The sequence below is a fragment of the Stegodyphus dumicola genome, chromosome 10 (genome assembly GCF_044657685.1).
Source record: "Stegodyphus dumicola isolate Sdum_Otavi_A_Nest chromosome 10, ASM4465768v1".
Lineage (NCBI taxonomy): Eukaryota > Metazoa > Arthropoda > Arachnida > Araneae > Eresidae > Stegodyphus > Stegodyphus dumicola.
Window position 1 is genome coordinate 135147390 of NC_140777.1, and position 27781 is coordinate 135175170.

Here is a 27781-nt window from a genome sequence, read left to right on the forward strand (position 1 = left end):
AAATGTCGTCTTTTCTCAGACATCAAGATGTTTCTCTACCTGTCTGTATCCGCTCTATAAGTCAGGTGTCGCAGACCACTTGCTTCCAAAAGAAATGTCTAGAATGTAGTCAATTCTGGGATCATAGTAGCTGTCTTTCTTCGTGATACTGAGGTCGTACAACTGGCGATAGTCCAACCACAATCGTAATAAACTAGTCTTCTTTCCGACTAGGACACTGGGAGTGACGCAAGAACTCACTGAAACCTCGCTTTTCTGCATTTTCTTTTGTATCTTCTTCCTGTTTAGCAATCGATAGACGTTTTTGCTGTTGTGAGATTATTAGATGACCACGCGTATCGATTTTATGCTGCCCAAACTGAATAAGTTTATTATACCTATATCAGAGGATAAACAACAGGAAACATCTTGAAATTCTTCAACAAAACTCTCTTCAGAAGTGCTGTATTCAGCAAAAATTTGAAACTTAAGGTTTCTAAAGACACAGAGGGAGAGGGACTGTTGGTTCGCTTAAGGGGTCTCATACATCTTAAAATCTCAAAAAAAGTGATTTTTCAAATTTTGGCTCACTTTAAAGCTAATTTTTTTTCTGCTTATTTTGACACCACTCCCAAGGATATAACTGCAGTAGTTTTTTCCCTATGACCAAATATAAAATTTAAGTCAGGCGTCATTTTGTTGATTTAAAGGGGCCATTTTGTTGATTTAAAGGGCTGGCGCAGCTGGCGTCAGCAATGAGGCTGTCTGTTTGGGTTTCAACACGGATATTTTGTAAACATTTTTTGCACAACTTGTTTTATAATTTGTATTTTTGCTTGAGTTTTTTCTAAGTTGTGTGTTGAAATCTAAATCCAGCTTTGGATTAGCGTGAAGCGTGATTGTTTACAAGCTCTTTTGCGATTTATAAATTTCTTTTGACTTTTTTGAAGGTGTTTTTATTATAACATTGCAGTTTTTGTTTAGTATTTTTATCACCTGATAATTATGGAAAATTGTGAGGAAGATGTAAAAAATAAAAGATCTTCTGGTACTCGACCAAAAAAAAGAAAGTTACAGGGAAATCAGCATAATGTTACAATGAATAAGAAGTGTGGTGTCAGTTCTTCGTTTAAAAAATTAAATAGTGACACTGTTTTGCCACCAAGAGATAAACATAATTTTAGAGCCTAATTTTAGTGGTTGTAGACTATTTGATTTGGATATCCTATTTCAATTTATGGAAAATAATTTATGTTGTAAAATTTGTAAATGTAATGTTCATTTAAGTGAACTATTTCATCATGGTTTAAGCTCAAAATTTGAGTTACTATGCTCAAAGTGATCATGTAAAAGAACTTTTAGAAACTCTCATATGTTGGGTGTCCGAAAAAATATATCAGAGCTAAACAGAAGATTTACTTTTGAAATGCGAACTCTTGGTCAAGGGAAAGCTGCTATGCAGAAATTCTGCTGCGTTATGGATCTCCCTCCTGTGATTGCACATCGTTCTTTCAAATTCGTCGTTAAATGTGACTGTAAGTGGAGACGGTACGTGGAAGACTCGAGGACATACGTCTTTGGTTGGAGTCTGTTCCGTAATAGGGTCAGAAAGCAACACAGTAATCGATACAGAAGTACTGTCTTTATATTGCAAAGGTTGCGAGTCATTTCTAGGAAATGGCGTAAGTGAACACAAGGCCTGTTTGGAGAATCATGCTGGTTCTTCAGGAAAAATGGAAATGATTGGAAAGATAAAACTTTTTTCATGTTCCATGGAAAAAAGAGGTGTAAAATATACTTCTTATATTGGTGACGGTGATGCAAAAACGTTTGCAGGTATAACTGACGCCAAACCATATGGTTCATTAAATATAGAAAAATTTGAGTGTGTTGGACATATTCAAAAACGAATGGGAATATGGCTACGCAAATTAAAACTTGAAAGAAAAAAAGTAAAATTAAATGACGGTAAAATCTGTCTGGGAAAGGGAGACTAACAGATAAGTTAATAAATGAAATAACTTCGTATTATGGTAATGCGATTAGAGAATATAATGAGTCTGTTAGTGATATCAGAAAAGCCATTTGGGCAATTTACTACCACAAAATATCGAGTGATGAAAAGCCGATTCATGACGTTTGTCCTACAAATGAAACCACATGGTGCAAATACAATATAGCTAAGCAAAATAAAGCTGATTATAAGCATATAAATTCTGAACCAGTCGCTGTAATGGAGGCAATAAAGCCAGTTTTTATAGATTTGTCACAACCTTCGTAATTGAGACGTTGCCTTGGCGGCAAAACACAAAATAATAATGAATCATTTAATTCCTTAATTTCGAAATTTTGTACAAAGACATGTCGTGCTGGTAGTAGGATAGTTCAAATTGCTGGAAATGAAGCAGTGATTGCTTTTAACGAAAGGTCTGTTGGTAGACATTCTGTAATGAATGAGCTACAGCTTTTTAGAAGTAAGTTTTCTATTGAAGGATTTTTACAAATTGATAACAAGAGAATAGATAACGCAGAAAAGAAAGGCTTGTCAGAAACAAAACAACAGCGTAAACTTGAAAGGCAGCAAAAAATGTCAGAAGTGCAGGCCTCCATAAAAATGATGGGGATGTTTATTGTGCTGGTGCGTTTTAATTTGTAAATAAAATTTTAGCAGTTTAGCGTACAATTTGATTTAAGTCGTAAAAGGTTTTTTCACCCATGTTAAATAAAATATATATGATACAGTATAATACATATCATATGCTTAAATGCTTGAGTTTATTTAACTAAACTGGTTATATAAAAATAAATTATTTGTGCAAATATGCTACATGTATTTTAATATACGGCTATCATTCTGTCATGGTAATGTATATAGTAAGGAAAATTTAACGTGTATCATACTAACAAAAGCTTATGCAATTTATTAGGATTTATACTTTTTAAATATATTTTGAAAATAAATATACTATGCACTTTATTATTAGAAAGTTATATACTGAAGTATTGGCATTAAAACTAAAATTTCTTAAAATACGGTTTTTCGCAGTTGTATACATAGCATTTAAAGTATGCTAAAGTTACCCTGTGGAAGAACTATTAAATGTTTTATATGTTTGATATACAGTAATATATTATAGAAAACTTTAGCTAAGACATTTGGCTATAAGTAAATTCTAATTTGTAAGGAAGTTTTAGTTGTATCATTCTTAGTCGGTATGTTGTACTTCGATGAATGTAGCAGTTTAGCATACAATTTCAAATAAGTCGTAAAAGGTTTTTTCCCACCAATTTTTAAATAATATTGTATAATATGATACATTTCATATGCTTAAATGCTTGAAAGTATTTAACTGAAGTGGTTATGTAAAAAGAAATTATTTATGCAAATATGCTACACCTATTTTAATACACGGCTATCATTCTGTCATGGTATTGTATATAGTATGGTAATTTTAATGTGTTTCATATTGACAAAAACTTATGCAATTTATTAGGATTTATGCTTTTTAAATATATTATTTTGAAAAGAAATATACTACGCAATTTATTATTAGAAAGTTGAATACTAAAGTATTTGCATCAAAACTCGATATTCTTAAAATGCGTTTTTTCGCAGTTGTATACATAGCATTTAGAGTATGCTAAAGTTACCCTGTGGAAGAAATATTAAATGATTTATATGTTTGATATACAATAATATATTACAGAGAACTTTACCTGAAACATTTGCCTATAAGTAAGTTCCAATTTGTAAGAAAAATTTTAGTTGTATCATTGATTGCGTAGAAGTTGCAAATCATTTTTAGTTGATATGTTATACTTTGATGAAGGCAGCTTATTTTACATTAATTATGCTTATACCAACTATTGGAAATTGTATAACATTACAGTATCTCTCAGAAAATAAGCTTTTTATATATTTCATAACAAGAAAAGTATTTAAAAAAATATTTACATTAAAACTTGATTATCTCAAAACATGAATTTTCACTGTTGAGCGCATGATATTTTAAAAACGGTTCTTGGTACACACTTTAAATTTAATGGACTTCTTTATATGAGAATTGTCATCTAACTGAACCAAAAATATATTGAATATTTTAATAGTCAAAAATTTTATGCATGGAAATATTAAATTTTTTTTATTAAAATGCATTGTATAAATTGAGTTCTAAATAAAATGAGAATTTAAGATGAATTTCTTAAGATTTTTGGTTCGCAGTAGTCTTTAGATGCTATACAAGCTATATATTAACTATGAAGTTAAAATATATAACAGAATGTTTTAAATTGTGTGCGCAAGGTGGGAGTATTACGTGAACATATAAAAAATTACCTCACAAAGAAGATTAAATTATAAAAACATTTGTGGAAACACAAACTATTTGCTTACTAATTCACAAAGCAGCTGTGCTATGTAGTCAGCTGTAAAAAACTGGAAGTAATTGCTTTAAAAATAAATAAGCTATCCCAATTCTTACAACAAGATCATGTTCAGAGATTTTGAGGGTTTTAAGGTGTACGAGACCCCTTAAGGTAGTTCAATGGAGAACGTGATGCAACCACTTCGCATTCCGCAATGACTTTCGGTTTGGCACTTACGTTTCAACCGTCACCGGAATGACGGCCTTGATAATTTAACGAAAGCATATATTACTGTTACTCCTTTCGTGCTCTTAACGTTCTTAACATATTTCATAATGCCTTACTGGAAATTTCTGTTTTCAGCTATAATCCTGGAAGGAAAAGTTCTGTTCATGCTGGTTCTATCATCTCGACTTGAGGTTTTTGGGAGTTTTTCGAAAAGCCTTAACTTGTTTTTAATTCCTAATAGGATTACATAACCAGATGCTGAATGCCATTTCATATTTTTAAAGTAAAAAAAATTAAAACAATATTTCATTAGAAAGACTAATCCGAGCAAGGGTCGGTACTGTTTGCCACATAAGCCATGTGATGGTTGTCAAAAATTCCAAACGGGACATTATCGTATAAGTTTTCATCGATGTCGCTTTTATCACCGAATACTTTCAAGGCAGGGCAACGTTCAGATTCGTTTACCTTCAATCGTTGAGCCAGAACTTTTCGGATGATGGTAAATTACTCCTGTATCGATTGTTATACTAAAGGAACTCTATTTGTATGCCTCATGATTGAAAAGTCCATTATTGCCACCAACCATAACAGAAATCTGAAAGGATTTTATGTGGGACTTCTCAATATCTGGCAATCTCTGGCGAATTCCGCTCAACATCCACGATTTGTTTTCGTGACTTCTTGCTGATTAGCAGCATTATCTTCTGTGTCCTAATGTCTTCTGCAGTTCTTTCGTAAGTGTTCATCACCACTGCAGTTCTAGCATACTAAGGTCGCTTTCGTCTGACGTCTGTTCCGCCTTAAGGCACTTACTTAAGTGGGTAGACTGCCTGGACGAGCTGTCACTTGTCCACTAGCTTCTGGGTTGGAGTAGTTCCGATTGGGCAATGGTGTGTGCAAGTTTCTGAAAGGACTGCCACGTTTTTCATGGCGTACACTCTAGACATTTTTTAAATCCTTGAGATCCACTATTCGCAGTTGTTTCTATACCTCAGGTTCCCGTATGCCACCGAGGAAGTATTTCATGGATAGTACTTCACGTATTTCTGTTGAGCAGTCAAAAAAGGAGAGATGGGAGAGCATTTCGATATCAGTGGCGAGCTTCTGGATTATTTTGGTGAGCTTCTACTATCGAGATATTAACTGCAGCCTTCTGTAGCCTTTTAAACACTTCTTAGTAGAGCTTTAGCGTACCGGTACAGCATCAAAATCTAGCCTCTGGTTTTCTGGAAGAGTGGGACCGATATCGTCTTCTTCTATTCTCAAAGAATTTGCGAAATTTCAGGTTTTTCTTCGGAATCCTACCCATTTCCATTTGGAGCTATACAGAACTGAGCCTTGTACATATGCCGAATGTTTTTTCCATCACACGTGTAATGCATGAGAAATGGGTCGGAAAACATAGGTACCAATTTAAAGGTATCAGAATCGTCTCCAGTAGTCATTATGAATGTGTTCAAGCTGTCAGATTCTTTGGCGACAACAGCAGAAACTCTGTCATCGATTTGTTGTTCGACATCAGAAACTCTTCCTTTGATTTGTAGTTTGACAGCATTAACTCTTTCTTTGATTTGCTGTTTACCAGCAGAAACACGTTCTCCAGTTTCTCTAACTCTCCTTTCGACCATGTTATTTCTGCTTTCAAAATCCTCAAAAATCTTCTACTGTTCTCTTTTATTTCTTCTTGACAGGCTTAAGTATCAATTTTGGATAGATTCCATCTTTCCTTGAACTGATATTATTTCCCCTTCCCCTCTTTTGTTGGACGCATTTATTTCTTCTGTAAAGGATTCAACCTCTCCTTTTATATCTTCCTGGAACGCAGCAAAGACTGTCACAAGCTGCCTCAGATGCTCCTCAATTGTTCTTGTCACTAGCATTCTGTCCTACTTCCAACACCCAAAATTGTTCCTGGCATAAAGGTTCGTAAAGCATGCGGAAGAGCTGGTAGCTTGTTAGAATTTATTTGTCCCGAAAAAACACTAAACAATTCTGGAGTTTTTCGAAAAGTACGAGTAAAAAAATATAATTCCAAAAATATTCGAAATATAAAGGAACACTGCTAGTAGTTATCACTTTAAAGTCCTGAGGATGATGAAGAAAATACGATGAAAAGCGCACGTAAAGAGCGAACTTAAATCTGTCAACACTCCTTATTCTATGCTGAACTGCAAAGTTCAGAACTGAAGTTCATTCTGGTCTTATCTCATTTTCTCACTCTCCATACCAAAAGCCCGAAACTGACAAAACTGTTGGACGTTCGAAATTTTGGAAGAGAAAACAAATGAAGCCACAAGGAAAAATCTACATGGCTTATAATGATTGTCACATTAAAAAAAACTATAAACTGTATTTATAGTGGTACCTCGATATACGAGTGCCCCAACATACGAGTGTTTTGAGACACGAGCTACCGAGCGAGCGATGTTTTTGCTTTGAGACGAGAGCAAGATTTGAGATACGAGGAATCGCACACTACACCGCTGTACACGACCGCAACATGCGCGCGCATGTTGGTGTCGTGTGCAGCGTCCAACAGTTTCTCCCACCTCAGACTAGTCCTCAGTCCTCAGTCTGAGTGCTTGTTTCCCTCGTTTTGGAAGCATTTTTGATAAGTTGGGTTCGCGTTTTTTGCTTTTTGTACATTTAGAAAACATTATCATATTTATTATTATAACCATGGGTCCAAAGAAGAAGATGATGTCTATTGAATTAAAGCGTTAAATAATAGAAAACCATGAGCAAGGTGTGCGAGTAATTGACTTGGGGAGGATGTACGGGCGTAACACATCAATGATATTTACTGTGCTTGAACAAAAGGAGTTGATAAAGGGTATAACGCCAACTAAGAGTGTTACAATAATTTTTAAGCTCCGACCTCTCTCCGTCAAGAGATGGAGAAACTACTGATGGTGTGAGTGAGAGAGAAGCAGCTTCAAGGAGGAAACTTAACACAAAGCATCATATGTGAGGAGGCACTATTACGAATTATTTACGAGCGATTTACGGTTATTTTCTAAAGAAGACCCCACACACTTCTACAAACGTGGAATCGGAAGACTCGTTTAAAGCCAGTCGGGGCTGGTTTGACAATTTTAGGGAAAGGACCGGCCTTCACTCCGTCGTCAGGCATGGTGAGGCAGCAAATCCGGATGTGAAGCAGCTGATTTTTACATCAAAATGTTTTCCGAACAGATAGTAGCCAAAGCATACATCCCCCCAGCAAGTCCTCAACTGTGACGAGACAGTGTTTTTCTGGAAAAGGATGCCGAATAGAACTTACATAACGGCAGAGGAGAAGATGCCAGGTCACAAACCCATTAAGGATAGATTAAATTTAGCAATTTGCGTCAATGCGAGTGGCGACTGTAAAATCAAGCCTCCGCTAGTATACCATTCGGAAAACCCCAGAGGCTTTAAGTCATATAATATTTTAAAAGAAAACCTGCCAGTTATAATTTTAAGAAGATATGTGGAGGGCAAATCCGAAGGCGTGGGACAGAATGAACTTCTTTGTGGAGTGGATAATTCTGGTGTTCTGTTCTGGTGTTGGCCTCGACAATGCCCCTACTCACCCATCAAATCGAGAAGATGATTTACTCGAAGAGTTCAAGTATATAAAATTTCCCTACCTACCACGCAACACCACTCCTATCCTGCAGCCCATGGATCAGCAGGAGATTTCTAATTTTAAGAAATTGTACACCAAGCACATTTTTCGCCGCTGCTTTGAGGTGACAGAGAACACAAACCTTACCATTCGAGAGTTCTGGAAAAACCACTTTAACATCGTGATGTGCCTAAGAATTATTGTTCAGGCCTGGCTGGGTGTTACAACGTCTGCATGGAAGAAGCTGTGGCCTGAGGCTGTAGCTGAAGGAGAATTCGAAGGATTGGAACCCAAAGTGTCAGTGGTAGAGGAGCTTGTTTCTCTGGGAAAATCCATGAGTCTGGAGGTGGAGGAGAGAGATGTGAACGAACTCGTAGAGGAACAGTCTCAGGAGCTGACAACCGAGGAGTTACACGATCTGCATTTGCAGCAGCATACGGTGGTTCAACGAAAAATTAGTTTTGAAGAGGAGCCAGAGATGGAGGAGGTTATCCCTACAAGAGATATAAAAGAGATCTTGAGAATGTGGGATAAAGTTGTAGAGTTCGTGGATAAAAATCACCGCGAAAAAGTTGCAACTAGTCCTAAATCGGAGTTGTTCAACGAAACTTGCCTAACTCGATTCCGCAATACCTTGACAAGTAGGAAGAAACAAACCTCCTTGGACAGTTTTTTTAAACGATCTGCGGGTGAAAATGAGCAGATCATGACAAAAAGAGCGAAGACCAGTGACAAAAATTAAGCGCTTCCGTAGGCACTTTTTCTTTTAATTATGTTTTTATAGAATATGTATTTGTTATTTATAAATAAAGGTTTCTTCTTGTTTTTGAATAAGAAACTACATTTTTCTTATTCAAAAACACTTAAAAAACAGCTGAGGTCGTGTTTTGGGAGCTGGAACGGATTAATGGCATTTCGATTACTTTCAATGCGGAAAATTGCTTTGAGATACGAGCAAGGTTACGAAACATATTAAACTCGTTTGTCGAGGAACCACTGTACTTAATTATATAATCGTTAGCAAGCAGATAGTAATAAATAATTTTAAAACTGTGCTGCTATCAATATACAAATTATGTTGACTAGTATAATTAATTTAGAATTATGCGAATACATATAATATAAGATGATGTATGTTACTACAGATACGTGTTAATATAATACATATATAAGTCTGTGCATATATATGAAATCATAATTCTTTTTATACCAGTTAACAGTTAGAATTACTGAACAACCATAAAGGTTCCCCAAGAATGAAATATGGTGTAACAATGAACACTTAGTTTAGAAATTCGATTCTATTATATATTGTTGTAAAAGTCATTGTAAGAGTGAAAATTCTTCATTCTGCCTTAATGCGATTTTTTGCGTTTAATGCGTTGTTTGGTGATTTTATGATCCCGAATTATATTGATGTGATATATTAATACTGCATCTGTAGATATACGTTTTTTGAGAAACGAGTCAAAGCGATTGATTTTTTGTAAAAATTTGGATTTATCCTTATTCTATTGACGTGCACCAGCACTGAATTGAGAATGGCTTGTTCTATGCTTCGATGGATGAAGAAGCGTTTGTAAGTAATGAATATTATGAACGTTTGAACATATTTAAATGAATAGTATTAAAAGTATATATTTACTTATATCATATACTAATAGTTTATGGTAAATTTTTCATTATAAATCTCATCACAGTTTCATTTCTCATTCTATTGCATTTCTATAGCGGTACATAAATTTTGTGGTTTACATATTGTAGATTGCATCAGTTTTGCAGCGCAATTTATTCCTCGGTATGTTACTTGTAGTGTTATTAGAAATTCCATTATTTTTGTATTTTTTCTGCAATTGGTAGTATCTGATTAGAAATTTATGTTTATTTATTAAATTTATGTTTTATTTCAAGATATATATGAAGTTGCTTATATCAAGTGTTAAATAAACGTTGTTATTCGGGCAATAGCGTTAGCTCTTTCGAGATAGATAAATGCAATTCTTATTTCTTAAATACTCAAGATATAAAGACACACTCGAATAGTAGATTCACTCACTTTACGTTTTTTAAGGGTTATATATATACATTAAAGCGTGTTCAAAACAACCATTGACGAGTAGTCTTGGCGTAATTCGTATTCATACCAAGATTATCCATTTCTCAAGGCAATAATTTTTGTTATTTTTGCTAAACCGTTTACGAAAATATAATTTTCCGAATCCTGAACTCTTATGCATGGAAAGGCAGCTTTTAAGATATTTGTTTTGCAATTTGATGCAAAATTCGTATTTTTAAAACACTGATGTATATGTTCTTTTTTTAAAATTCTGCCAGTATATAACATTATATAACATTCTTGTGTTATCACCATTTATAGTTGTCGCTTGCTGTACAGCCTGCTGAATACATTTTACTTTCTAGGTATCTACAATTACATCGTGTTGTTTCGGTACGAACAGGGCCGAAGTATTCATCACTTAGATACATTTAAAGATAATTAATTAATTTTTTCTGATTTTGATATCTATAATATATAGACAGGATTATTGATAAGAAATTTAAGAAAATAGTAAATGAAGAAGTAAATAGAAGAATTTCTTTCAGGTATTGTGAGATGTCAATAGTCTACGAGCTCTACGTATACAGTGTGTTGCTCAAAGTAAACTTCCTGCATTGTGAAGAGTACTACGTGTATGTCGTGATGCGTTCATGCGAAGCTTGTTTCCTCGTATGAGCTCTGCCTCTTCGAACCGAAATTGTTTGTAATCTGCAGCGTCTTGAGTTGTTTATGCAGCTTCTTGAGCTGTTCTGGTATTTCCTGTCGAATCTGACGATGACGCGGACAGTCTTGCATCCTTCGTTTACTTGCGACTTCTTCCCGTCATCGCGCATATTCTTTTGACGTTCCGCTTGCCTAATGGGCCTCCGTTTCGCTTCTGCTTACCTTTCCGGAGCACACAGTGATTCTTGGTTTTCTGAATGTCTTTTGCGTCTGCTACTAGTTTCTGATACAGTTTGAGCAAGCGAAGTTTCTTGAGTTGTTGCTTGTCTGCTGGAACTCCTATTCGTTTCTTCGTCAGTTTCTTGAATGCGTAACCTTTCTTGTCACTATGCTTGCCTGCTGAGTTTCTAGTTGTATCTTCATTCATTTTTGAAGCATGCAAGTTTTATTCTACTTGCCTGCTGAGTCTCCTAGTGCTTTTTACTTCATTTTTTATGTAGCTCGCTGTAACATTTGTGCTGTCTTCTTGCGTTCAGACATTTTAGTAAATTATGTAACTGTAGTAAAGTAACATTGCATCTAAAATATGTTAAATACCTACAGAAGTTTAAACTTCTACTCAGAAAGGAGCTATACAATAAAAGAAACTAAATTTTTATAAATAAAATTAGAATAGCATAAAATGCATAGAAACATTTCATTATGAAGAAAATGTATTCAATCTTTCCAAGCAACCAGCTATTGGTAAATAAATTTTTCTTGCCAAGTCAGGAAACAAAGAACTTTGACACTTGGGGTAATACATTTGAAGTTATGATTTAAATTTATTTTAATATAACAAATTTGCAAAATCTCAATAAAAGAATTAACGTAGCGATAGCATATCGTGTCACGTATCTAAAGGTGAAACATAAAAGTTGCCAAAAGCAGCTATTCATTTAAAATACTGAAATTAACGAAATACTTTTCGACATACAGTGACGTTATATGGAATCACGTGCTTTCTTCAACTCAGAATATAACCGTAAATAATAACAATAAGTTTCGAGTTTGGCAATACTATTTATTTCATATTTTTTTAACTTAAAAATTTCTCTTAAACAATACGATTTGAGAGTGAGAAGAGCCATCATTTTTCTAAATAAAGCAATTTGATCTCCAGCGCTTTCCGAAATTTTAGATAACATCTCTAGTGATAGTCGTAGGAAGATAACAATAGTCGAAAAGTTTTACCAAGAATTTTTGAAATCCGAGGGTACCTCCTTCTAAACTCAAATCTCCCCCCCCCGTTCCGGAGGATATGATGTTACGAAGAAAAAAAAAAACAAAGAGGCAAAATCCCACATATATTTAAACTGCTGATTCCTGTTTACAATATTCAATTTCCTTTAAAAACATTAAGCTTCATTTAAATAAAAGGAAAATAAATTCACACATTTTCCCTAGCTTTCAAGCTTTTATTGTATTTTTAAATATTCTTTTTGTCACTGTTGCGCAAGTTTTCCGCGGCGTCATTAGGAGCCGTAGGTCGAAAACATATAAGAATCATTGCTGTAAATAATGATCATATGATAAATTGCATACATATGCGATTCTTTTGATTAGAATTTGAGTACAATTCTTTATACATCAGCTACTATGCCAATTTATGTAACGACAAGAATTATTTTCAATGATTATCCGATGAGAATGATTCTTTACAATGATTATTTGATGACAATGATCATTTGCAAAGAATATTAAAAGCCGATGACTACGATTACTTAAATAGAATATGCATGTCATTCGATGACAACGATTATTTCCAAAGAATCTTCGATCACGTCACTATTGTATATCGCTATACTTCTGGGGTTGGGGGGGGTTGTGTATTGTACTACGGCCCTGTAATTAAGCGTTTTAAATGACATCAAAAACGTTAGTAAAACTTAGGATCCTTACATATTACCCGCCAGAGTTAATTAATTTGAAACTGAGGTCTAAAACGACCTTGTTGAAAACTTTTAGCTCTAGAATCTAACGCGAGGCCAATCTTTTACAAACATTTCTCTCCAGAAACTAGATATTAAAAAGTCGTTTTTACATTATCATCTCTATGGAAAAGTATTTTCATCTGTACTGCATCTATAAACAGGAGTTTCTTAGTTGAAATCTGGTTCCTTATGGAAGGAAAACTAGTTTAATGAAATGTTACACAATCAAATGGCAAGTAACATGAATATTTATATTTCTCCTTTAAAATTCTTATTTCATTCATGACGTTATTTAATTTTCTACCCGTGTTCTCTGACTTGTGTTGTAAAGAAAAACACCAAACACGAGCGTGTCTATGAACAAGTGTTCAACACTACCGCCTGCAATCAAAACACTAACGTCTTAAAATTCAACATAACAAAACCTCAGAACACACCTTATATTCATCTCTAAACCCTGAGGTACTATTCTGAAAAGTGGCTAACTCTGAAGTGTAGCGTCAGAGATCCTAACTACATTCATTCAACCTCTATCACATATTCACAATAATTTGCTCTTTTTACAGTCACACGAATAAGTTAAAATTTTTGGCATTACTCTAATATTTTTACTTTTAACATATCACAATATTTCTTAACTTTTAAGATAACAGTTCGCATTGTATATAAGGACATATTAACATGCGGTTAATTTTACGCATTTTAAAACATACATTAGTAGTACATTGTTAACTTCTATTCTTTTCCAAGCAAGTGCCAATTCTTCTGCATTGAAATTCTACATTTCAAAAGTCTTTCAGATTAAAACTTCTTTCTTGACAGAATCTTTTAAATAAAATTTTATACAATAATTTTTACAATTTTCTTAAGGTACCTTTCTCAAAGATTATCAATGCTTTTTCAATATTCAAGTATTTACACATTCCTATAATACATTAATTTTAGTTTTACTCGCGAGTAATTGAAAAACAATACCAAAATAGGTAACAACTCCTTTCTCGCCTTTTTGGCGATAAAGGTAGGCCTCACATGAGGTAAAAATTCTTGAATTCTGCCACTTGCAGTAAGATTGAAAAATTAACTTACGGTTTCAAAGTAACATAAAGTTTTACTTATCTTTGTGATATTCAGACATCCTTTTTTCTGCCCAGTCCTGGAAGGTGGCGAAGACTACGGTCTGGTTGATCTTCCTTCTTGTGCGGGTTCGCCCTTCGGTTCCTTCCTCCATGAGCTTTCTTTTTCTTCCAGTTCGGTCACCCTTGAAGACCTTTTTTTTAGCATCTGCCTGTGGTCTCGGCCGTTTGATGGCAGCTGGTCTTGGCGGAACCCGGACAACTGTCTCTCGTTGCTCTTTCTTTTCAATTGCTCCTGTCTACTAATGGCTTGCCCTTGGGATTGTCGTTGTTCCACCTCTGGAGCTTGTGCCTGCCGTGTCGTATCCTGCAAAAGATCTTGAAATATTGGCATTTTATTACGATTATAAAATGGTTTTATCTGGTCTACGTTTGCGGTGCAGGTTTCACCATTCCTGGCTTTTAACACCACTAAGCCTGAGTTACTTTTTCTATGACATATGGTCCTTCAAATCGTGGATAAAATTTGGCAGTTTTATCTTCTGGTGCTGAAGAAAGTTAATGCTTAATTTTTAACACTTCATCTCCTACTTTATAAGTTACTCCCCGTCGTTTCATATCATAATAAAGCTTCTGTTTTCTCTGTGCTACTTCAGTGTTCTTTTTTGCTTCTTTAATTTATTTTTCTATATTGCCTATTTTAAATTCTGGGGCTCTTTGTTGAACATAAAATAATTTATCTAACGCGTTATAATCTTTCTACCTAAAAATAACTCAGCAGGAGTTTTGCCCGTCGTATCATGTTTTGCGGTCCTAAGGGCGAAACCTAATTCATTGACATAGTTAACCCAGCTTTTATGAAAATTTTTAACATAGCTACGGACAATTTTCATTATATTTCTTTTGACCAGTTTATTCAGTTCGGTTATCACAGTTTCTCGGGAATGTAACTTACATGCTGTGAGCATTGCCACCTTTACAGTATTACCTTCTTCATCTATTTTTATTCTGGATAGGGCATCTGCTACGATATTTTCCTTTCCGGGGCGTGTGCTTAATTACCAGATTATACTCTTGTAACTTTATTGCCCATTTTATTAACCTTGGGGATAAGTTTTTCCCTGAGTACAATCTAGTTCCCGCCGCATGATCAGAATACACTGTTATTGGACCTTTCCAAAATAGACTCGGAACTTTTGCACTGCTAACAGAGCTGCAAGTGCCTCTCTCTCAGTCGCGGAATAATTTCTTTGTGTTTGATTTAAAGTTCTACTAAAAAATGCCACGGGCTGCTGATTTTGCGAAAGTACCGCTCCTAGCGCATAATCCGAAGCATCCACTGAAATTTCTAAATTCTCATCGTTTTCAGGAAATTTCAAAACAGGGGCTTGCGTTAATGCTTGCTTTAATTTTTCGAAAGCACTATTGGCTTCGGCCGTCCACGAGAATCTTGCCTTTATCCTTTTTAATTTTAACAATGGTTCAACAATAGCTGCAAAATCTTTTATAAAACTCTAACTTCAATCTTTGGAAGAGTCAAATTTTTCACAATAACTGTATTTAACTTGAAGAAAGAGGGCTTTTCTTGGCCTTCGGATTTCCGCACCCTCCCGTCAGCAGAAATCCGTTTTAGTTTAATTTTCTTTCTTCCTTTCCATGCCTTCCTTGTTTTTCCGCTGGCCTTCAGACTTTTTTTCTGGCTTACTATTGAACTGTCGACGTTCGCCGGTTGTTTTTGGATACTCAGGTTTCCTTGCCCTCTGATTCGTTTTGCTTCCGTAGCCGTGTTCTTGCCTTTGCTGTGGTCTTGGCGCACCAAATTGGCTTCGTTGCTCATACTGGCGTCTTCATTCGATGTCCGCCGTTCTTCTACTTTCAAACTGGATTGTTAGCTCAAATAACTTTACCAGTGTAGTCGGATTCCTTAATTAAATAAAGTCTTGTACTTGGGGAACTAAACTCGGCAAAATCACTTGGATTATCTCAGGATGCGGACGGTTTCCATACAAGAGTTTAAAGACGTGAATGTTTCTTAAAATAAAGGTGGAAAGATTTTCGATTCGTTGCTGGTATATGCTGAAGAGTTCCGTTTCTAAACTTGCACGATCTCTTACGACAGGGAAGGCTTTTACTAAGGCAGTCTTAAAATTTTCGTAAGTATAGGTGGGACTTCCCGCTTGACCCAAGAGGCTTCTGCCTATACATTTGAACCAATTAAGCGCTTGGCCCCTCAAAGCGCTGGTAGCTAAGGTGACTTTACGGAACTCATGGACTGGATACAGCATGAAGTGGTCATCCAATTTTTCCAAAAAACTGGTTACCGGTGAGTTTCCATTAAATGTTGCTTCTGGTTTCATCGATGCGCGCATGGTCTGGACGATGTACCCAAATCCTTCCAGGGCGGCAGCTGGCAATTCTGGATTCTGAGCCGCTTCTGCAGGCACCACAGGTTCTTCTTTAAACTCGGCCATGGTTATTTTTCTTCGTCGGGCGCCACTATCAGGACTTATATTCCTCTTTACTTGCTTTGGAAACATGAACTCTCCTGACTCGGAACAGGGAGCTTACTCAAGCTATGTTTACTAAATTACGTGATTCAAATCTTATTTATTGCAACAACTTAAACTGTTATGACACTTTCAATTGCACAAGAGGCCCTTGCTTTTACAACTGCATTTATTTGCGGAACACTTCCTTTTGCAATAACAGTGTGTACATATACTCCTCTCTTTTCAATCTACACCAGAGCATATCTGTGATTGTCGACATACACCGGTGAGGGTCCGAATGTAGAAGAATGTAATGCAATATTCGATCTTTCACCGACGTATTTGGTGAATGTTAACATTCTCCGGTGAAAGTCGACATTCTTTAATTTCGGTCTTTCAAGGTAACATATTTTTATACATATATATATATATATATATATATATATATATATAATATATATAACACTTTCAATTGCGCAATAGGCCCTTGAATTTACAATTGCATTTATTTGTGGAACACTTCCTTTTGCAATAACAGTGTGTACATATACTCTTCTGTTTTCAATCTACCGAAAGTCGACATTCTCCAATTTCGGTCTTTCACAGTAACATATGTTTATACGATTATATATATATATATATAATATATAACACTTTCAATTGCACAAGAGGCCCTTGCTTTTACAACTGCATTTATTTGTGGAACATTTCCTTTTGCAATAACAGTGTGTACATTTACTCCGCTCTTTTCAAGCATATCTGTGATTATCGACATACACCGGTGAGGGTCCGAATGTAGAAGAATGTAATGCAATATTTGATCTTTCACCGACGTATTTGGTCAATGTTGATATTCTCCGGTGAATGTCGATATTCTCCAATTTCGGTCTTTCACGGTAACATATGTTTACAAGATTATATATATATATATATATTGTTTATATATATATATAATCTTGTAATATATATTGTTTATATATATATATATATATATATATATATATCGTTTATTGCAATGCGTTGTCGGAAACGCTTTCCTGGCCCATAGTGACGAGAGACAACACAAGAAAAATAGGGTACGAACATTGTAAAGATATTTGTTTATTTTCCTTAGCGCAGCGAAAACCAAGAAATAAGAACAAAAGCAGGGGATCGCCATCAAAGAAAGTATTCGAAAGTTCCTTCGGAACGTATCTTAAACATGGGTATGGTAGGGATAGTCCAGTGCATTGTTCAGCAAGATCACGAGACCTAACTTGCATTATCAGTTCGTCTCGGGGTACTTCAACACATAAGTGCACGAAACCCCAGTTAGAAGTCCAAAAGGAACTCGTGGCACATATTGTGGCAGGTGCTGGGAAAGTCCTGGGGATGCACGGTATTTTCCAGAACATCTCATGTTCGATGTGCGAGAGATGGAATACCTTTAACAGGGTGCAGGTCGTAATTTCGAACACCTGTTTTGAGGTCCATAAGTGTCTAATTTTGTTCCTACTTTTTAATTTATCTTGTGCTAAGCGTAACTGGTGTCCGATCTTTCTTGTGTTTTGTGTTGTTTGCACTGGCCAGGAAAGTGTTTTCGGCCATGTTTTGCCATTTAATTTTTCGTCATCGTCGTCTCTCTCATATATGTGTATAATTACTTATGACTCAAGTGTTGCTACTATATGATGACATTTACAAACACGGTGTTTAAAATGCTACACATTCCCATCCGAAAATATCTTTTTCTTTTCCTCTTGGCCTTCAAATAAGATATATGTGTCCTTCATTGCAAAATTACCTGGAACTTTAATTTTTCTTTTTTCGAGGACAATGGAGAACATATTTCAGTATAGGCAGCTGTCAATATTCAAACATCAAATTGTAAAAGCCATTAAAGTGTGGCCGAAATGATCAGAAGGGCTAAATTCGCATAAGGATTTAGGAAATACATTTTGAATGATTTTGTAAATTTTCCTTCAATAAATTTAATGCAACAGGCAAAAGAAATTACAGGGAACAATAAATATAGGAGAAAACAGGTATATCTCTTCCTAATTTACTTTGATTTGATTGATTTCTTTCTTTCTTCCTGTATAAATAAATAAACTTTAAGAATGCAACTGAAGAATGAGAATAAAAGTTTCAATTGAAAACAAATGGTGGCAAAAATCCTAGTGCGGCTCTGCTGGACTACGAAAAAGACCAGTAATATGATCCGAATTTGGAATAACGAGAGAAAATTTGAAATCTGTGCAGCCAGCGATGCAAAGAGACTCGTTAAAATACAGGTTTGGCTGATTCAGAAAGAACGTTACGTGTATATCTTCTAAAATGTTTTTTCCATCCTTTGTTTGTATTTGTTTCCCTTTTCATTTCAGTTTCCTTTTTTCCTCCTATTTTGCAATTTTCGTCATTGTTTCCCTCTGTTTTTAAGCCACCTGTTTATTATTTCTGTTATTTTTATTGCAACTTATGTAAAAATTAAGTAAGGAAAAGTAAGGCACTGAAACTTTGCAAATTATTACGCTCTACGTGAGATTCATGGAGGCCGCTTATTGCATACAAATAACGCAAAGTACTTTAACTTATCTGCTTGGCTTTAGGTCAGAACAACGAAAACAACAAATTCACCGTTTGTAGAAAACAATTCTGCCAGGCAATAATTTACGGGGAGTTTATTCCCTATGAAACTGAGCCAAAAGTGTTATATAGTATCTAAATATGGAAGTGTTGTACATGTTAAACGTGATCGTCATTGCATTACTTTCACTATTTTACTAGTGAAATAAAGATATACCGATTTTTTTGTAGATTGGAAAATCCTCCTTGTGATCATGAAAAGGAGCAAAAACTGGAAAACGAGAAAGAACTGGAAAACGAGAAGGAACTGGAAAAGAAGCGAGAACCGGAAAAGATGCAAAAACTGGAAAAGAATCAAAAACTGAATAAAAAGGAAGAACAGGAAAAGAAGGAGAAACTGGAAAAGAAGCAAGAACTCAAAAACAAGAGAAAACTGGAATTGACACAAAAACTAGAAAAGAAGCAAGAACTGAAAAAGAAACAAAAGCTGGAAAAGATACAAAAACTAGAAAAGAAGCAAGAGCAGGAAAAGATACAAGAATTAGAACAGAAGCAAGAACTGAAAAAGAAGCAAAAATTGGAAAAGAAGCAAGAACTGAAAATGAAACAAGAGCAGAAAAAGAAGCAAAAACTGGAAAAGAAGGAAGAACTGAAAAACAAACAAAAACTGGAAAAGCAACAGAAACTAGAAAAGAAGAAAGAACTGGAAAAGAAGCAATTACTGGAATGGATTCAAAAACTAGAAAAGAAAGAAGAACTGAAAAAGAAGAAAATACAGGAAGGAATACAAAAACTAGAAAAGAAAGAAGAACTGAAAATGGAGAAACATATTGAAGAGATGCTAAAACAAGCACACAAAAATGAACTGGAAAGGCAAAAGTTGAGGGAAAAATTGCAAAAACCAAAAAAGAGAGACCTGAAAATGAAGAAGGAACTGGAAAAAATGCAAAAACTGGAAAAGAAGCAAGAGCCGGAAAAGATGCCAGAAATGGAAAATATAGAGGAGTCTGAAAAGACGCAATACCTGGAAAAGAAGCAAAAAACGGAAAAGATTCCAAATCTGAAAGACAAGCTGGAACCGGAAAAGAACTGTCAAACCCGAAAAGGAAACCGGTTGAACTGCGAAAAGAGCCAGAACTGGATACCGACTGTAGAACGATTGATTTAATGACCAAACGAAGCAAGACCCGGAAAAGAAAAATAGAACAAATAAATCATATACCTGCTTCATTTTACCAAAATTTATTATCAACAACATTTTTATTATCAAGAACTTTATGGTATTCTTAGTATATGGACGGCATTTGATAATATTTTGCTCGGTAAGTGTAACTACTGATATATTATTAGCTAGTAATTAGTCATGCTAACTTTAAGATACCAGTATTATTTTAGCAGCAACTAAGTACACTCTTTCGTAGTTCAGATCTATGTTTTCAGTGCCTTTCATGGCTGCGAGGTCTTCCGGTTTTACCTGGAAAGTCACAGTTTATTGACTTTTTTAACACATAGCTTTACACATGACAATATTTTTCAACAATAAATTTATGTTGTGCTACTGGCTTTAAATTGTGCAAATAAATATTGCACGCCATATCTTTCATAATTGAACTCATGAAATTAATTTATACAAATTTCATTTTAAAATTTGTTTGACCCTGAGCTGTCTTATCCAACTGCAGATATTCATAGAACTTTATATCAAGGTTCAAAGAAACGTTCAAAAAGGAATGTTTATCCACTTTTAATTATGTGTTAATCAGCATGATTTGCATTACTAAGATTGTAATTCTAAACAAATTAAAAGCTGTTGTAGTATGTACATTAGCTTTTCATTTGCTTTCACCTTGTTTAAATTCAGTTTGACATACCACAGTTTCCGTCTCTACTCAGGATTTTTTCAGTGTAAAAATTCAAGATTACAAATTGAAATGAGCGAAAGAAATAACTTTTAAAATGTGTGTATACATTACATCAGAATCATAATATAATTAGATAAATAAACTGAATAATATGTTATAAAGCGAATTTATATCAATTTCGATTTCTTTCAAAATAGAAATTCCTTCGCACCTCACAAATCTCACAGAAACTCTCGGTTTGTGATTCGTGAGCTTTAGTTTTTTATATTTGGAATTTGGCAGCAATATGATTCACTGTTACGATGCAAATTCTTGCTCACAAATTGGTTATCTAACTAGAAAATGGTATAATTAAAATAAAATGAGTATTATTAGATGGAAATGTTGGTTTCCTTTGCGTTTATCTGAATGGTATCGTATATATAAACCTGTTGGAGACGTTTTTTTCCCACACATCGAATAGAGACACATAGTCACATATTACAAATAATATGAATACAAGAATATAGTGTAAGATGAAGCTCTACCACATTTCTCTATTACTTAAGACTGCGAAAGATTTGTTAAAGCATTACAGGATCATACTCTGATGGATCTCGCCGTTCTGTTTCATTTTCTGCCCTCGAAAACACATTATCTTAGTACAATAGATTACTTTTGAAGGAATGGATTATTTGAAAACATTGTAACTGTAAGAATTATTCTCTGACGTTATTACTGAAAAAGCGGTTGAGAGCATAATCTTTGGCTATGTGCTTTAAGCTGTATTAAAACCATTTTGAAATGTAAGGCCTACAAACTGAAACGTAGCTTTATCTTATTTCTGTACTATTCATTAGAGTTATATACATTCCCATCAATAGATACTGAATGGCTAAATATTCTGCTTACCCAAATCAGTTATTTATTTTCCTCTCTTCTTTTTCTTAATTTTAATTAGTCCGGAAAGTAAAGCTATAGAGAATTTCACTTCTTCATTAGAAATCTGATTTAGAATTCTGTTTTCGGAGATAAAAGTTTGAATTCTTTATCCCTTTTCTAAACACAAAGATTGAAAAACGTAACATCGAAATTTTTAAAACATTTATACACTAATAGAAGGAAAAAAAACAGAATATAATGCTTCAGCAAGCATGTAAATATCTCTATCTCTTAAGTTTCAGCTATGTTTGTTATAGTATATTCAGGCGTATAAGGCGCACTTTTAAAAGAAAATGCAAGATGGAAATTTATGGGTACGCGCTGTACGCCAGCTATAAAAATGTTATGTTTAGAAATATGGAAAAAGTGATTAGAATTAGATAAAATTAGATTTATGCGTGTAATTAAATGCTTTTTATTTAAGAGAAATAACATAGTTTATGTACTTAAAAATTTTCGTTATCGGATTCTGTTTCATTTTCACCTTCACCTCTGATCCATACTTGCATAGACAGATCCAAGTTCCTCATATACGTCTCAAGCTATAACTTCAAGCACATCATCGAATTCTGTTTCAGTTTTGCCGTTACTTTTACTCTGATCCACACATAAATAATCATCTTTCGTTGCATCTAGACCGTCAGATATACCACATAAATTAAACGGGGTTTAATTTTATTACGTGATTTTATTATCTACTGACACACTATTTATGCACTGGCATGACGTATTTGGTCTCCATTTGTAATTGTTTTTTTCACCTTCACTTTTGTTCGAGTATTCCACTAACGTTTAAAATATTCTATCGATGATTTATTGACATATATGTCTAATATCTGAACTAATGGCAATAATCCGCCTGGATAAACTGTCATATCTGTATAACACTCTTTCAACAACATATTTGTGTTATCCGTTAGATGGAGGCTGAGCATGTCCCAAAGTATTATACTTTCTTGATTATCTGAGGCAAAAGGAAGCTTTTGCCAAATAGTTCTTATCCACAGTTTCACAATATTTTTCTCCGCCGATCATTTCTCGTGAATACGGATGAAAACACTTTCGGGAACCTGCACTTCAGCAAAGTCTTTCTTTTCAAGATATCGATGAGCTTTTAATTTCGTACGGTCGGCTAAGCAGGATATCAGTACAGTGAGGTGAGATTTCTCGTTGGCCGATTGATGTTATGTTAACCGTTATTTTTCTTTCATATCATTGTTTCTTTATCTCCTACTATATCAAAACTACAGGAATGACATCCATATTTGCAACACGTGATAGTAAATAAATTTTTACATATTTTTAAAAACTCATCAAAGTTTTATCTCTATATTTTCGAAGCCTTTGAAAAAATTTTATCTCTTTTTCTCGGAGAACTGAATTATTCCGTGAAGTAAATCGAATACACAACCTCAGTTTGCTTTAGAGTTTTCACTTCCATTTGCACTCCATTTTTCTATTTTTAAGGCAAAGAAACGTACGCTGTTTCTTGTTACAATTAATCCATTCTAGTGATGATGGGGATTTTCTACAATGCAGTTTCCAACACTTTCGCCGACGGTAAGCTATTTCATTACTTCTTTATGCAATACACATTTATTCTTTGGCGCAATAATCATTGTAAAATTTTATGCCTCTTCCACTCGTGTACGAAGCATTCACGAAAACCAAACTGCATGATTTCCATTTTCTTTCGCAAACTGAATGACGTAACATTTGAAACTTGCATTGTGTTTGTTTCGTTCGGCGAAAGCCATAACTACTGCTGAAGAAAGCACTGGATGAACTACACTTCACTAAAATCAAATGTGATATCTTTAAGTCTTTGATGTTGACATCAGAACCACGGCTTCAAATGACTTCAGAAAGAAGAAACATGACTCCTAATTCCGCAAACTCACTTTGGTCGAAAGTGCACTCTTATCCAAATTATGTTCCTTATTTCTCGAAGTCCTAGAATAACATTCTCTTCCACATCCAGAATGAATACAAATCACCTCCTACCTTGCAGAAATATTTTCCCCGATAATCAATTCTCCTGCGCACCACCTTATCGCTTGCCAAACTGCAATGTTTCCGCAATTGACATATTTGCTCGTGTTTCCTAAGGTATGAAATAATCAAGAAGAGCTGTTGCGGGATATGATGTTTTTGGGATTGCCAAACCAGCATGTGTATTTTATTGCTTTCTTTATTTACTAAAGATCTGATGCATCGTAATTAAGCGATATAAGAACTTGATTTATATGCGATTACGTTTTCTTATACAAAATGTTCCAACAATGTGCTTATGCGTTGTGATTTCATTTATTCAAAACTCAGTCTAGTTATATTTATAAAATTTTCAATAGCAAACGAATGTTTTAAGAAAACAGTTTAAACGTTTTGGGTCAAGATACTTTTCAAAAAAAGTCTAATCCAAGAATTATTTATATGAGAAATTTTATGTAAAAACAAATGGCGCACATTTTTACGTTTGAAATTTACTGGCATATTCCATGACAAATTTACTAAGAGATTTCAGGTTTTTACCAGCTATAGGAAGTCAAGGATTTCTAGAATAATTTACAAAGTCAAGGACGAGTTCTGTCTATTGTTAATTGGTATTTTTATTTCCAAAATAGAACGTTGAAAATTAAATTTTGAGAGAAGTCTTTTTAATTTTTTTGGCACGCTGCATAATGATTTCATTTCAAAAAAGCTGAAAATAAAAGTATCAGTTTTCTACATTTTACTAATTATTCTTTCCTCCAATACCTAGACTTCATTTCGAAAACTTTCCTTTTGGTTATAAGAAATAAATCACAAAACAATTGACTGATGTCAATCGAAATCAGACGGAGAGACTTATGTTCAAAATTATTTCATAACAAGGCAAACTTTTTCCTCATAAAATTATGAGTGTCGGAGAAACATATGAAGAGCTAGGCTTCGTAATTTTTACAAAACAAATGACTTTAAATTTAAAAGTACCAAAGCGCAAACATTTACGTTTTTCAAAACACATTTGTACTTGCAAGTCAATGCCTACCACAAACGACCAAGATCCGGTCTGAACTTTTGCAGACAGTGCACAGACATGCGTTTCGAGTACCTTTCATTTTGGTTATTTGCGTATGCCATATAACCTTCTCAAATATTCTCATGCTTGTGACTCAGAATTGAATTATCATTTTAACTGATATTTTTATGTGATGTGTAACAATAATTTTGTTTATTTTTCAAGATGAAGATTCAGGCCCCCTTTGCGCATACCGACTGTAATTTGAATAGCCAGTTTACAATAACAAGCTTAATAGTAACCGACCGTCATAGGAAGACGCCCGAGGCTTAAGGGAACGCGAATCTCTATCAAAGTTGCAACTTGTGTAAATGCAATTTTGACTTTTAAATTCCTTTATTTTCCCTTTCTCGTGTCAAAAATGTTTTTCTCTTTAATATTTAGTTTAATAACGTGAAACTTTAATTTAAATTTTTCTTTTCGCTATTTTTACTTTAAAAAGATTTTAAGTTCTTTCATTTTACAAAAGTAATACTGATTTTAAAAACTATAAATATTTCCTTTTGGTTTTTTATTTTAAAAAATTGCTTTTAAATGCTCACTTTATTTATTTTACAGAAATATTATATACTCTTATAAGCTAAACATATTTCTATTTCGTATTTCCATAAATGCCATTTTTTAAAAATATTTTACTCCTTTTTATTAAGGGGTGTTGGAAACCCTATAGCAACAATGTTGAATTGGCCATTTTTGGATTACCTTTTCTGAAAATCTGCTGTTCTTACAGGTTTGAAGGTTTTTACGTAATCAAAGTACATCTATCACCTCGCGCTCTTTCAAGCACGAGGCAGCTTCGTCTATGCACTCGCCATAGTAGGAAAATAATCTCTATCTTTGAAATTTTATCCTCTAATTTATTACACATGACGGTACACAATATACAATAAAACAAATATCACTATTATAGTATACATTTAATTATATACATAATATAAGGCGCGCAAAACATGTTTTAAGTAATCTCTTTCCACACGGCATGGCTGCCGGTCCAATCGCTAAAGTACCAAGTCTCGTATTCACGCCACCAGCCTGCCTCGATCGGTTTTTCCGAGGAATCTCGAATTCTTTTAATACGGTGTCTTTAATCATAATATTGTTATTTCAATCCATTTCATCGAGAGTCGTGATCAAACTTTTAACTTTTGTTTTTAAACTCTGCAAAATAATTTTCCCTTCTTCAGATATTTTATAGAGATTAAGAATCACTTCAGCATGATGTAAAAAGAACAGCCATTTCTCAGCTTTAGATGGTGGTCAAACATAACTCCTTTCATTATTTTCAAATGTTTCAATAATCGTTTCCCTTGCTCTAAGAATCTCTAAGAATCTCCTATATCTTGATAAAAATAAGAACCTTAATTTCTCATTTCCATATAAAATATACTTTCTCGGTGTCTACTGGCTTTAACGCCTGACATTCGAATCATGTTATTAACAGACATAAAAACAATTATAATTTTCTAAGTTAATATGGTTAATATATAAATTAAGAAGGACTTACCTTTGATCCCGATAGTGAAAATATCGAACGAAGAGCACAACTTGACGCTGTTAACTTTAATCATGAGCACACTGCAGTGGCACGTAACTTGACATGATTACAACACGGTAATTCACATTACCCCTGATTTAACTTTTCACGATTTCACTAGGATGATGAACACTGATGATCCCATTTTACCACTCACTGGCTGTTAACTTTTTAGCACATCACGCTTTCACAAATCGGATGAATTTATTCGCACACATGGCCCTAAACGCGCCATTTTCTTTCGTCATAAAAATCTTCTCTCATCGTAAATCCATTCGTGAACTATCACCGAATTTCATTTTATAACTTTCAGTAACTTTTCACAACCATATTTATTTATTATTTTCACTATTTAGTGATTTCCTTTTTCACAATCTTATCCTATCGACTGCGCCGATTTGCACCTCGCGCCGTTTCAACTCCGAGGCGGGTTCGGTCATTTCTCATGCACTCGCCATAATAGGAAAATAATCTCCATCAGCTTTCAAATTTTATCCACTAATTTATTAAACAATACACAATAAAACAAATACCACTACTATACATTTAGCTTAAATTATCTCTTTGCACACGGCATGACTGCCGGTCCAACCGCAAAAGTCACAAGTCTCGTGTTCTTCCCACCAGCTTGCCTCCACTTTGTTTTCCGGCGTAACTACGTCCCTTCCTTTAACCGTCTTTCGCCCCTCGCGGATAAAATGTTCTGGAAACGTCGTTCGCTAAGGGAAGGAACATCACAATACCTAGCTGAATATCCTGAAACGAGCTTTTTTATCATTTTAAATTTTAGAGTATTTTACAGTATATTTTGTTACGCATAGTAAAATTTAGCACTGATTATAATCAAAAGCTCATTTCGGCAAATATTTGGAAGCGTAGTAAATAAGGTATAAAAATTTCAGATACCTGTGAGCAGTAGTTCTTGAGAACAGGTACTACATCGAGTATAAAAAATCACGTTTGGGGGAAAAACGCGATTTTATGTAAAAATTCTCAATTATCAAAGTATTCAATGACAAATTAAAGCTAGATTTTGTACAGTCCTAATTTTCATAGAGATTAAAGAACGGTGTTTTAAGAAAGCTAAAATTGTAGAGAATTTGAAAATGGAAATATCAGAAATCCTCATTTTATGAAATGTTTTGGCTTTCAACACCCCTTCAACTATTCTATTCTTTAAAGTCCTTTCTCTTTTTTTTCTATTCTGGTAAAACTTGATATATAAATTTAATTCTTTGTCTTTTAATTTTTAACTTTATATCTCTGGTCGCATTTCTCTTTAAGGATTAACATTTTGCATTTGGCTTATTATTATTATATTAAAATTATGCGAAATGAACAAACAGTAAATAATGAGATGCTCAATTAAAAACAAATACAGATTTAATGATAAAAG